This window comes from Hydra vulgaris, chromosome 15, assembly GCF_038396675.1.
Source record: "Hydra vulgaris chromosome 15, alternate assembly HydraT2T_AEP".
Lineage (NCBI taxonomy): Eukaryota > Metazoa > Cnidaria > Hydrozoa > Anthoathecata > Hydridae > Hydra > Hydra vulgaris.
In genome coordinates this window covers 2109470-2121669 of record NC_088934.1, presented here as the reverse complement: position 1 = coordinate 2121669, position 12200 = coordinate 2109470, and positions in this window count along the sequence as shown.

The window sequence follows — 12200 nt, the reverse complement described above, 5'->3', positions numbered from 1 at the left end:
GGGAAAGCAATTTCTTACTACTTTCTAAATTAAAAAAAAAGTCCTTAAAAACTAAAGATGCACTTGGTTTATTTTGTACGCAGCTGTTCTTAAAATATATGTAATATAAAAAGTTTTTGTTTTGTTTTGTTTTGTTACTTGTATGATCACCTTGTATTTACTCTACTACGATTATTTATATGTAGTATATATATATATTTGCCTTCGCTTCCCGCTATTTATGTATATTAAAAACACATTTTACAAATATTTTACATTTCAAAAACAAAAAACAACGCTTAAATATTTTAAATATGAAATTAGTATTTAAGAATTTTTTTTCTTCTGATAATCCATTATTAAAGCATTGCTTTCAATGTTGTTGTTTTTTAAAAAAACTAATAACATTGCCATTTAGTTTTGAAGTCGTACAACAATCACATGACTCGTACGACCGTTGTGCCACTGTCATACGCAAAAAATTGCACGATCTATTTTAGGTAGATATGATGGTGTTGTATAAAGTAAAATGTTTTTAATATATGTTTTTAATAAGGAAATGTTTTAACTGCGTCATCTATTTTGATGTTTTAAAACCGTCTTGCTATGCTACTTTGTTCTTCATGATTATATTCTAACAGTTGATACAACTTTGCATAAAAAATCTTTAAAAAAATTATTTTAATGTAGACAGCAGTATTAGTGGCCATCGGGTCTTATTGTTGTTTTTCAAATAAATAACTAAATAATATATATATATATATATATATATATATATATATATATATATATAATTTAGTTATTTAAATAAAAATTTTATTATTATTTGTCTGCAAGGAAACATAATTTTTTACACATAAGAGTATAAATTATTAAAAAAGCAGATAAAAATGTTAAGTGATGCCGATACTGATTTGAATATTTTCATTGGTCTATTCATTTTAGTTGGTCTAAAATTTCGTAGGTTTCTTAATCTATTATAAATATTTTTTTTAAAAGCTTTTTTTTTTAATACTAAGATATCTAACTGTGTTTGAAGCTAATCGGAACATAATTTTGTTTTTTTCTCAGCCACACCATAAGTTACTTAAAAGGTTTTGACATAATGTTTCATCTTGAAATATTTAGCTTATCCCATTTTTAAGAGCAAGCCATTTTCCATCATCTTTTAAGTTATAAAAAGTCAGCAAAGACTTTCTCTTAAATAAGAGATAAATATCTCTTTCAATATAAAAGATTTCTAATTTTTTTAATTAATGGTTTACTTCTAGTTAAGTGTTTTTAAATCAAATTCCATTTAATTTTTTTTAAATGATTAATACTTTGGGTTCATACAACAAACGCGATATCCATCTGGCATTATTAGTACCGCATGTTTCTTATTTTTTGGCCTCTTGTCCGAAAATCGGAAAACTGCCCACTTAGCAGCTTTTTTATAACTGTTTTGTGCATAATTTTAAAATTGTTATACTTTTCTAAGAAACTGCAAGCTTTATTTCATTTTCGTTTCATTTGTTTTGATTTTAAAGAAATGGATAAGACCAATATGTTTTAAAGGCTTTAAAAGAAACTTTTACAGAATGGAGACAAAAAAAATCTAGAAAATAATATAAACAAAAAAAATCAGAAGACATTTTTATTAGTAGGCAAAAAATAGGTATTAAAACCTCAGTTATGTAACCAAACAAGTTTTATCTGTTGATTTCAACAGAATTAGTTGAAGTCTATTAAATTCAATGTTTTCTTTTGCGTATTTTTTTTAATAACTCTATCAGATGGTTCTTTATCAATTTATTTTATCTTCTCTTTTGCATAAGAACTTTTATAAATATATATATATATATACAAATATATATATATATATATATATATATATATATATATATATATATATATATATATATATATATATATATATATATATATATATATATATAGAATATAAAATATTTAAATATAAAAATCATTCAAATCGAAGTATAGCAAATAAAAATAGCTGCTATGTAAAACATAAATAACAGCAGTATTCTAATTAACTTGTTATATCTCATCTGAATACCTCAGACAATCATCAGATAATCTGATTTCTGAGCTATTCAGAAAATAACAGTAACGTAAATAAAAATAGTAAGTACGCTAGTTTTAAAGCTTCTTCATAAACATGTATTGCGTAATTTGTTCACAAAAAAAAAACAAAAGAATCACGTAATTTTAGTAAGTATTTAGTAAGCGTCAAGTAAATTACGAAACAGATGTAATAGAGGTTTCGTGTATTTGCATTAGGGGTCGTTCACAAATTACGTCACGCAATTTTTGACCATTTTAGACCCCCTCCTCTCCCTTCTTATCACAATATCGTAACATTTTAGTAACGATTTCCGTATGAGTCGTCACAAAGCCACTACCCCCCCCCCCCCCCTAAGCGTGACTTAATTTATGCATACCCTTATTAGAGTAACTTAGATTTCAGAATATTTTTTATAGTACAGTCGCGTAAAACTTACGACTCTTCATTTTGAGGAGTTTGGAAATAGTCATAACTTGTGAACACTTCAATAAAGTTCAAAACCTATTGATAAATAGAAATTTAGCTTAGAATAGTATTTGTATAAAACTCAGTAAGCTGTTACCCTTCAGATTTGAGGTTGAAAGGCGATCACAGGTTTAGGGGATTTTAGGGGAGTTTTTATCCCTTTTTTGGTGCTCATTTTATGGCAAATGATGTATTTATATATATATATATATATATATATATATATATATATATAAATATATATATATATATATATATATATATATATATATATATATATATATATATATATATATATATATATATATATATATATATATATATATATATATATATATATATATATACATATATAAATACACCATTTGCCACAAATTAGAGTTCACTTAATTTTTTATTAAAGCATTAATTCCAAAATAAAATAAAAGGATAACTAAATTGCATTTTGTTATTTTATTTTTTAATATTATAGGTAAAACCTATATACATTACGGAAATCTTAAAAACATAATCTAAACATAATGGTTTTGATACCAAAAAGTGAAAAATAATGAAACATGTTATCTTACTTTAAAAAAAAAGATTGGCCTCAAGTTATGGAAATATTTCAAATAATATATTAAAACAACAATTTACAAATAGAGAGCCATGAAAAAAATTGAAATAAGGAAATTGCTTGACATTGTCAAGCAATTTCCAACTTTTAGTTTTTCTAAAATGTTAATCTAACCATTGACATATGTTTTCAATACAATTGAAGTCTGGCCTGTTAGCAGGCCACAGCATTATAAAAATTCGTTTGTCTTCAAACAATTGTTTGCACATTTTTGCAGTATGGTATGATGCACCCTCTTGTTGATAAATGGTATTGCTGTTTTCTTCTATAAATATATCGGTTGAGAGAAAAAGGCAACAATCTAAAATTTTAATATATCTATCAGCATTAAGTCAACCTTCAAATAATCGATAGTGTCCAAATCCTACATAATTCATGCAGGCTCAGTTCGTTTTAATGCACAATTCGAAATCTTTCTTGAGGTAATCGACCTAACATAACACAAAATTTTTGCATTTCTACCTCAACATTTATTTCGTCTAAGAATATAACATTTCGCCACTTGCAATTTGACTTATTTTTATGTTGGTTTTTTTTTACATCTTCGTTGCAAGTAACCACTATTAGAATTGAAAGTTACTGGAAAAGTAAAGATAAAGATTGTAGAGCAAGACAATGAATGACATACGACTTAAAAGATTGCAAATTATATGAACCAGGAAAGCAAGATGAAGGAAGAGAGTTCTAAAGAGCTGATGTTCGAGGAAGAAAACTAGAGGAATAAGAATTTTTGATAACAATTGGCTGATAACAATTGGCTGAAAAAAATTGAGTTTTATTTGAGTTAAAGTTTACCAGCCACTGTGAGCCCCATGCTGAAGCAGAAGTGAGATCTTTTTCAAGCTCGAATGTCCTCCCCCCATGTAACTAGAGAGTGTTGTCTTCTTATTATGACAAGAATAAATGGTAGAGTCATCAGCGAAAAATGCCACCTTAGATGTGAGAAAATCTGGAAGATTTTTAATGTAAATTGAAAAGAGTATAGGGCCAAGGATTGAATCTTGAGGAACCTCTGAAGAAGAGTGCTGTCCATCGAGTACAACTTTTATACTACGATTGGAAAGAAAGAATTCAATAATCTTAAAGATGTTACCAGATACACCGTAAGAAGAAAGCTTATGGAGAAGACCAGCATGCCAAACTTTATCAAAAGCTTTAAAAATGTCAAGAGCAATGACCTTAATCTTTTTATCTAGTGCACGATAAAATCTATCGGTTATTACTGTTAGCAAATCAGCTGTAGAACGAGAACATCGAAATCCATATTGATGATCAGAAAGAAAGATTCAAGATGAGAGATTAAGTACTTGTTGATTAAAGACTCAAAAATCTAACTTATGATAGGAAGAAGACTAATGGGACGGTAGTTAGACAAATCAGATCGCTTTCCAAAATTTTTGAAAATAGGATTAAAAGATGCCGCTTTCCAGCAGGCTGGAAAACAAAGCTCTGATAAGCACTTATTGAATAGTTTTGAAAGTATATACGACAGCTCCGGAGAACACTTCTGCAAGACTATAACAGATATGTTATCCGGACCTCAAGCTGTAGAAGAGTCTAAGCAGGATATCACTTTAGATACAGAAGCTGGAGTGATACGAATGGCAAGTAATGGATCAACCTGTTTGATGACTAACTCAGGTAGAATGCAACTAGTGGAATCAAGAGATAATATTGATGAAAAGCTCTTAGCAAACAATTCAGCTTTGTCTTTAGGTGAGGTAACAAAGTCTGAACCATACAAGAGAGGAATAACAGATTTTCCCATATTATTAATACTATTAAAAGTCTCCAGAAGTCACGAGAGCCTAATTTTTGTGATGAAATACAAAATTTCATGACCTGAGAATAGCGGGCTTTGGAATTAGACAAAACCTTTTTATAATGGTTCCTAGCAGTAATAAACAGACGTCTGTTTTCTGGAGAATTGTTTTGCTGATAGATATGGAAGTAATGGTTTCAATGGAAAATTGCAGAAGCACAATGTGAGGAAAACCATGGAGAAGAGTGAGGCTTGACCTGGAATTGTTGTGAGGGAATAAAGATTTCATTCCAGCCTGAATCCACGAAGTTATATAGGAAGCACATTTGTCAGCAGGAAGACGAAAGATTTCTACCCAAGGGGCCATCACGAAGAAAATCACAGAAAGAGTCTGAGTCAGCTTTAAGGTTGTAAGGGGTACAATAATATGGGGATTCAGATGATGAAGAAGAATGAGATAATAGTTTAAGAGAGATCAAACCGTGATCAGAAGCACCAAAGAGTGAATGTGGAGAAGCTGAGCACTGACTAGGATCAGAAACAAGATATAAGTCGAATAGAGAAGGTTAATGATTGTGGAACATAGTTCTTAATGAAAATATGAAAAGTATAACTTTAATAAATTGTTTTAAAAATATAGTAAAACAGTATTTACTTGAACTAACAGACACAAACATATTTCTGTATTTTTAGGTGAAAAAAAAAAAATCTTGTAGTATTTCTTACTGTATGTATTTATTGAATTTTTGCAATTTGTCGTATTCTTGTTGTAATTATGTATTAACTTGTTTTATATAACGAGTATTTGTAAACTTATATAATGAGAAATTTGTAAAAATATTTTACGCTTACTATGGGGGTTTGATAACAAGACTTCTGTCTTCAACTCCTGTCGTTATTAATTTTTTTATCTATATTTTATTGATAAAAATTGTAAAACAAGAATGTTGTAAAATTTTTATAAATGACGAATAAATGTTTCTAAGTCAGTAAAATGATTCGTGTTGTCTGGAAAGCTGTTTAGAAAATTGACTATTTGAGTTAAGGATTGAGAAAGGAAAAGGTTGTGGGCTTTAACGCCTGCAGAGTCACTTACATTAGAGCCAAGCCATTCAGTGTGATGAGCATTAAAGTCACCAACAACAACAATATTTGCTGATGGATAAAGAGAGAGGGCTTGATCAATATGATCAGAAACAACATCAAAAAGAGTGCAGTCTTGAGATGAAGGAGAGCGATATGGAACAAAGAGAAAGGCAATAGAGTGAAGTGGTGCTAAGCGAAAGTACATAAAAGAATAGTCTTTGGATTAAAATTGAGATTCCCGACAAATGGGTGAATTCTTACGAATATAAATGCCTAAACCAAGCATGTGACTATTTGAGTCTTTATGAATTATTAATTAGAACTAATAAAATATTGAAAAAGTTTAAAAGTTTTTAAAATAATCTTAATCTAACAGGATATTAAAAAAAAAAAGTAAGCTCTAATATATGGCCAATGGTGTATAAATTCGCAATAAAACAACTATTTTGTTTTTTTCTTTAACTTTCTTTTCCTTTTCTTTAACAGTATCTCCTTAAGTAGGATTATTGAGAAGGATCCTATTAAAGTTGTTAAAAAGTAAGCAAAGTATAGATACAAAGAAAACAAAACAATAAAAGTTTACGTATAAAATAAACACACTGTTTTCAAAAATCCGAGGTAACTGTTAAGTCAGTTCCCGACAAAACAGCTATATACATGTAAAAAAGCGATATACGTGTGAAACAGCAATTTATGTGAGAAACTGCGATATACGTGTGAAACAGCGATAAACGTGTGAAACAGCAATATATGTGTGAACCCTTATGACTATGGGCTTCCAAAATTGAAAAAGTTTTAATAATCTAATAACGTCCAAAAAAAAAATTGTTTTAAATTTTATTTTATTGCACACACTCTAAAAACAATCCGTTAAAAAAAACTGAAGGTTTTATTAAAAAGGGTTTCTAAAAGAAACTATGAAAGGCTTCCACTGTATTTTTTATTTTTCATCATTTCGTATCCTTTTTTCTCATTTTCAATTCATTCAAAAAGTTAAATTTTCTCCAATGGCGGACTGGGCTGACGGGACACCGGGACATTTCTTAGTGGACCGGTTAAATTAGAGACCGCGAGACCGGCGATATGTAAACATTTAAGTTGTTTCTTCTAATGAAATTAGTTAATCAGTTAAAAGTTCTGATTTAAAGTTTTTTTAAAGTGAATTGTTTTAATTTTTTTTCGATGAATTAGCTGTTTCAAATTCAGAAATAATTTTTATTTATTTTAGGTGCCCCAAGAAGTCCTTACGGATCACAGAGCACTGCGGAAGAGCATTTGAAAGAAAGTTCACGCCTCCTTCCTTACCAATGTTATAAAACTTGCCCAGAGGTAGCGTTGAACAGCGGATTTCTTGCTTCTGAGGCATGCGCGCTAACCACTGCGCTACGGCTGCTTTAATGCGTGAAGTAGTTTATAAGAAGTTTAATAAGTAAAGTATGCCTCAAAAACAAAAAGACTTGCAAAAATTGCATTTATTGCTGTTTTAATTTCTTGGTTAAATATAGTTTATATAGCAAAGTATATAGCAATGTTTATTTTTAATTATAGGCGCAAGTAGCTAGTGAACGTCGTTTTCCAAATTAAAAATTACAAAAAGTAGACTCAGATCTTCCTTGTCACAAGATAGTTTGCAGTTTTTGATGCTTATGGCAATAGAGAAGAATACTTTGGTTAATTTAAATAATGATACAATAATAGATAAAATAAGAGAAAATGCTCCAGGTATTAGTAAATATTTAAGTGGTTAAGAATCTTTTGTTTATTTATTTTTTATTAAGTATGTATTTATATGTAAACGTGTACACGAAATAAGTGTGAAAGTAGAAAAACAATTTTAAAAAAGTACTCGTTAATTTTTATTTAGAACTAAGTATTAATTTTAATACAAGAAGATAAAGTATTTCAAAGAAATTACTTTATTCCTGTGAACATCTAATAAAAATTCAAACTTTTGTTTTTGCGGTACACATAAGCTTGCGCAAAGAACAACAATCGCGCACAGAACAACTATTTGATGCTTTTTTAAATGACATTTTCAATTCTTTAACATTTAAGCTTTTTTTTTAATTTTTTTTGTTTAATAATTACCTAGTACTTTGTAATAGTTTTCAATTCTGGTCAGTAGTTTGGAGGATTTGCTATTTTAGACACAACTTTCACGTCATTTTGTTTATAACACCCCATAGCCAGTTTGCTATAATGACTTGATGATAAGTCAGGCCCGAACACATGTCTACTTTACTTCTTACTAAATTACTTTTAAGTGGTTAGTAAGAGCTTAAAGACGTTTTTGTAAACACTCTTTAATATATATTTTACCAGAAAGTGAGGACTCAGAAATATAGGGTGCTGATTTTTTGTCATACCTGCAAATAGCTTGCTAAATCGAGGCTTTTTTAGGAAATTTATCATTTCTTATCTGCTTTTCCTTTAAATTTGGCATTAAAATAGACACCATCAGGAATTTGATGATGATCGTACGTCATATAGATTTCAATATCTTCAATAACTCACAAATATTTCGAATTATAATTGTCATGAAACTTTTTTCAGCCGTTCTTACATTTCTTTTGTAATTTCAGAACGGTTAATCACTTTTTGTGGTTGAAAGCTTAAAAAACATGTTTATTTTGAACTTTTACAACAAAACTATGAGAAAGTACTTATATTTTTGCGTGCTCCCTTAGTGAGAGGCTTGGGCTGTTCATAAAACTGTTAACCAATTTTCTAACCAGTTTTGTATCTTAAAAATCTTCCATACTTTCATTACCAGATTTACGTTTGATCGATTTTGCTTGGGAAAAACAGTAAATAACATGATTAACAGTGTAGGGATGTATTCATAACTTTTTTGGTATTGAATTGTAGCTTATATTCGCGTTTTCCAAATATTTGTGCAAAATATTTTTTCTAACGACTTTTTCTCAAGTTAAATGGAAAACTAAAACATTTTTTTGAGATCGTTACATGTTGCCAACAAAATACAAACTTAATTAAAATTATATTAATATAATTAATATAACCACTAAAAAAAAAGTAATGTATTTACTCTTTCACATTTATTTTACTTGGGGTTTCCTGGACCGCTCAAATTTGCCAATCCGCTACTGACTGCCTTTTCTCTTTAGCATTAATATGTAGGTGATACAGTTCAAAAACTACTTCACCGTAGCTAACTAGTATTGCAATAGTGGCCATTGAGTTTGCTTCCTATTTGATCTTTGACAAAAACTTTGGAACTTTTGCATCATTAAAAAAATAAAAGTACTTTAAAAAAATTTTAAAATACTTTCATAAAAGTTTGCTACATCTAATCAACAGTTAACTGTTGCTTTACTAACAAGATTCAAAGAACCAGCTCATGGAACATTGATAGCATACAAATCTTAAGTAATCTTCGGTATTATTTCCTGCTTTTGAATTTTCCAGACACCTGATTTTCTAATCTCGAATATTTTATATGACTTAAAAAGAACTAAATTTTTTATAAGTTCGAGCAATCAAAATGTAATTACAATTATTATTGATTAGAAATTTATTATTCAATTTAAATATTATTTAAAATTTAATTTCAGCTAAATATATATTTAGCTGAAATTAAATTTTAAATAATATTGATAGGACAAAATAATAAAGAAACATTTTTAACGGTTTTATGCAACAACATTTATTTGAAGAGAGAAAGAGTAAAGTATAGAAAAATGTTAAAAACTTTTATACTACACAAAAGTATGGTTTTTAAAACGACAACAGGAAAAAAAAATACAATTTTATTACCGAGCCTTATGTCATCGTTACCAAGGTTACTGTTCAGAGAATAATAGAATTATAAGAGACTCTAATTATATCTAAAATCGCTTACAAAGAAATTGACTCAACTGAGTTGACTTTTGTTCAAGATTGGGGACTTGATGGAACCTGTAGTTTTTTCAAAATTAAAAGATCAATGAATTATTTTAAAGTTTTTCTGGTTCCTTTTTTTGTGTTATAATTGTAGCCTTAAGACTTTATAAATATGAGACGTGTTTTGGGCAAAGTCAACTCCTAGTTTTGTTAAATTTTGCAGAAAATGATCTTAATGTTAAGATCATTTTCTGCAAAATTTAACAAAACTAGGTGTACAAAAGTAGGAGATACATTATAATTAGAGATGTCCGGACTGATTGACGTTTTTCTGTTCGCCCGTGTTCGTACGGTCCGAACCACCGAACCGGTCGGACACGAGCAACAATAATTTTGTCAAACAACCCGGACAACTCGGACACCCCAAACACCGGACAGAAAAACTAATGTCGAACCGAACACCGATCGATCACCGAACAGTCATTGAACTAAAAGTCTCGAACGCGGTCGGACGTCGAACATGCAAAAAAATGAAAAATAAAAAATGACACAAGAATCGGACAATTTTTTGTTGTTGTTGTAATTCTTCATATTTATTGGTATTTCATATTTACAGGTTCGTAGTAATTTCTAGTACAGATTTAAGTGAAGTATATACCGGTAGTAAATTTAAAAAAAAGTTGAGTAAGTTTTCAACAAGTTTTCTAAGTGTTTGTCCTTGGCATTGAAATGGGAATTTTGCAGTTCCTTGTCCATTCGAAGTAGCATCAAGGCTTCAATTGTTTCTGGTGCAAGATTGGCTCTCCTGTCATTAGTAATCAGCTTTGCAATGGAATTCATTTGTTCACTTGGGGTTGAGGTAGTAGGAATGGCAAGAACAAAACTAGATACAATGAACAATACTGGAAATGTCTCTTTATTTTTTCCCCACCACTTTAGTGCTTCATTCCCCAAATTTTTTAAATCTTGAACATTTGGTGCCACAACTTCAGTTCTACTATATTGTTCAATTTCATTATTCTCAACAGGGACTGTTGAGTCAATAAAGGAAGAAAGTGAAGGCAAAATGTGGTTAGAAAAAGGCTTGGTAGAGGAGTGCTGCTTTTTCTGAGGTGGAGAATTGGTCGGTGATGAGTTTGTCTTTTCAAAATTACAATATTGTATAAGACGTCGCAGGTTTTTCTTTGTTTCTATAAGCTTGGCATTTTACCGAAGACTTTGAAAGACTTGCAAAAAGGAATAAGAAACAAACCAATGCAATAAATATGATTTATTTTGAATTTATCAGACAAAATGTCAGTTGCAAAACTTGACAAGTACGTAATAATATCTCTTTGGTTTTCATAGTCCTGTGTGAAGACCTGAGAATCATATTGAGTTTTATTATCATTTCAAGTCAGAATCATTAACCCAACGCAAGAAGTTTTCAACTGGAAGAGTGTTTGCCAAGTCAGTGTCATCATCAATTACATAAGACTCAGGATTGTCTGATTCAGGAGTAATGTTCAAAGGAATCTGTGCAAAAGATGAGGAGAAAGACTTGAAGTAATCTTGCATACTAAAATTTAACAAAATTGGCATATAAATTGATGGATAGGTTGACCCTTCCAAATCATCACTTGCAGCTTTGAAAACTTTTAAAAATTTAACCAAAACCTCCAACTGATTTTTGTCGATTGCCTCATTTGCTACCATTTTATTAGTTCCTCGTAAATGAATCAACAGTTCATCATACATTAGAAGGACTCCTTTAAAGAGTGCCAGATGTGAATTCCAACGTGTAGCTACATATTTTTTTCCGGCTTAATTTTGCATTCACATTTCCACTCTTTACGAATGTAACAACTTGATAACAATTGTGAAGAAGATCATGCAAAGATAAGCAGTGAATTTTCAGTTCAGATGGTTTAAAAAGTTTTGTCAAAACATTGTTCAAGATGTGGCTGCTACATGAAATTCTTGTCGATTGCAAGATTTCTGGACGAATGTCTATATCTTCTATTGCTACTACAAACCCACTATCTTTGAAAGCACTCAAAATATTAGAACCTTGATCAGTAGTGAAAATTATTCGTCTCAGTCCGCCAGCAGTATAGGCATCTACCTTTTTAAAATTGTCAATGAGATATCGAGAGACGACAGTGGCAGTTTTTGAAATAGGAGGTAACACAGAAAAAGCCATTGCCGCCTCCTGTACTTGATTATTTTCAATCCAATGCAGCGTCATCGATAGATATAAGTTTCTGTGAAAATCATCAGTCCAATGTCAGTAGTTATGCCTACACCACTTCTTTCTAGTTTCGCTTTGAGTATTCGGCTGATTGTGATTCTAGACTTTGAAACACTAATTTTCATGGCTTCAGCAACTGTGTTTGGAAGGA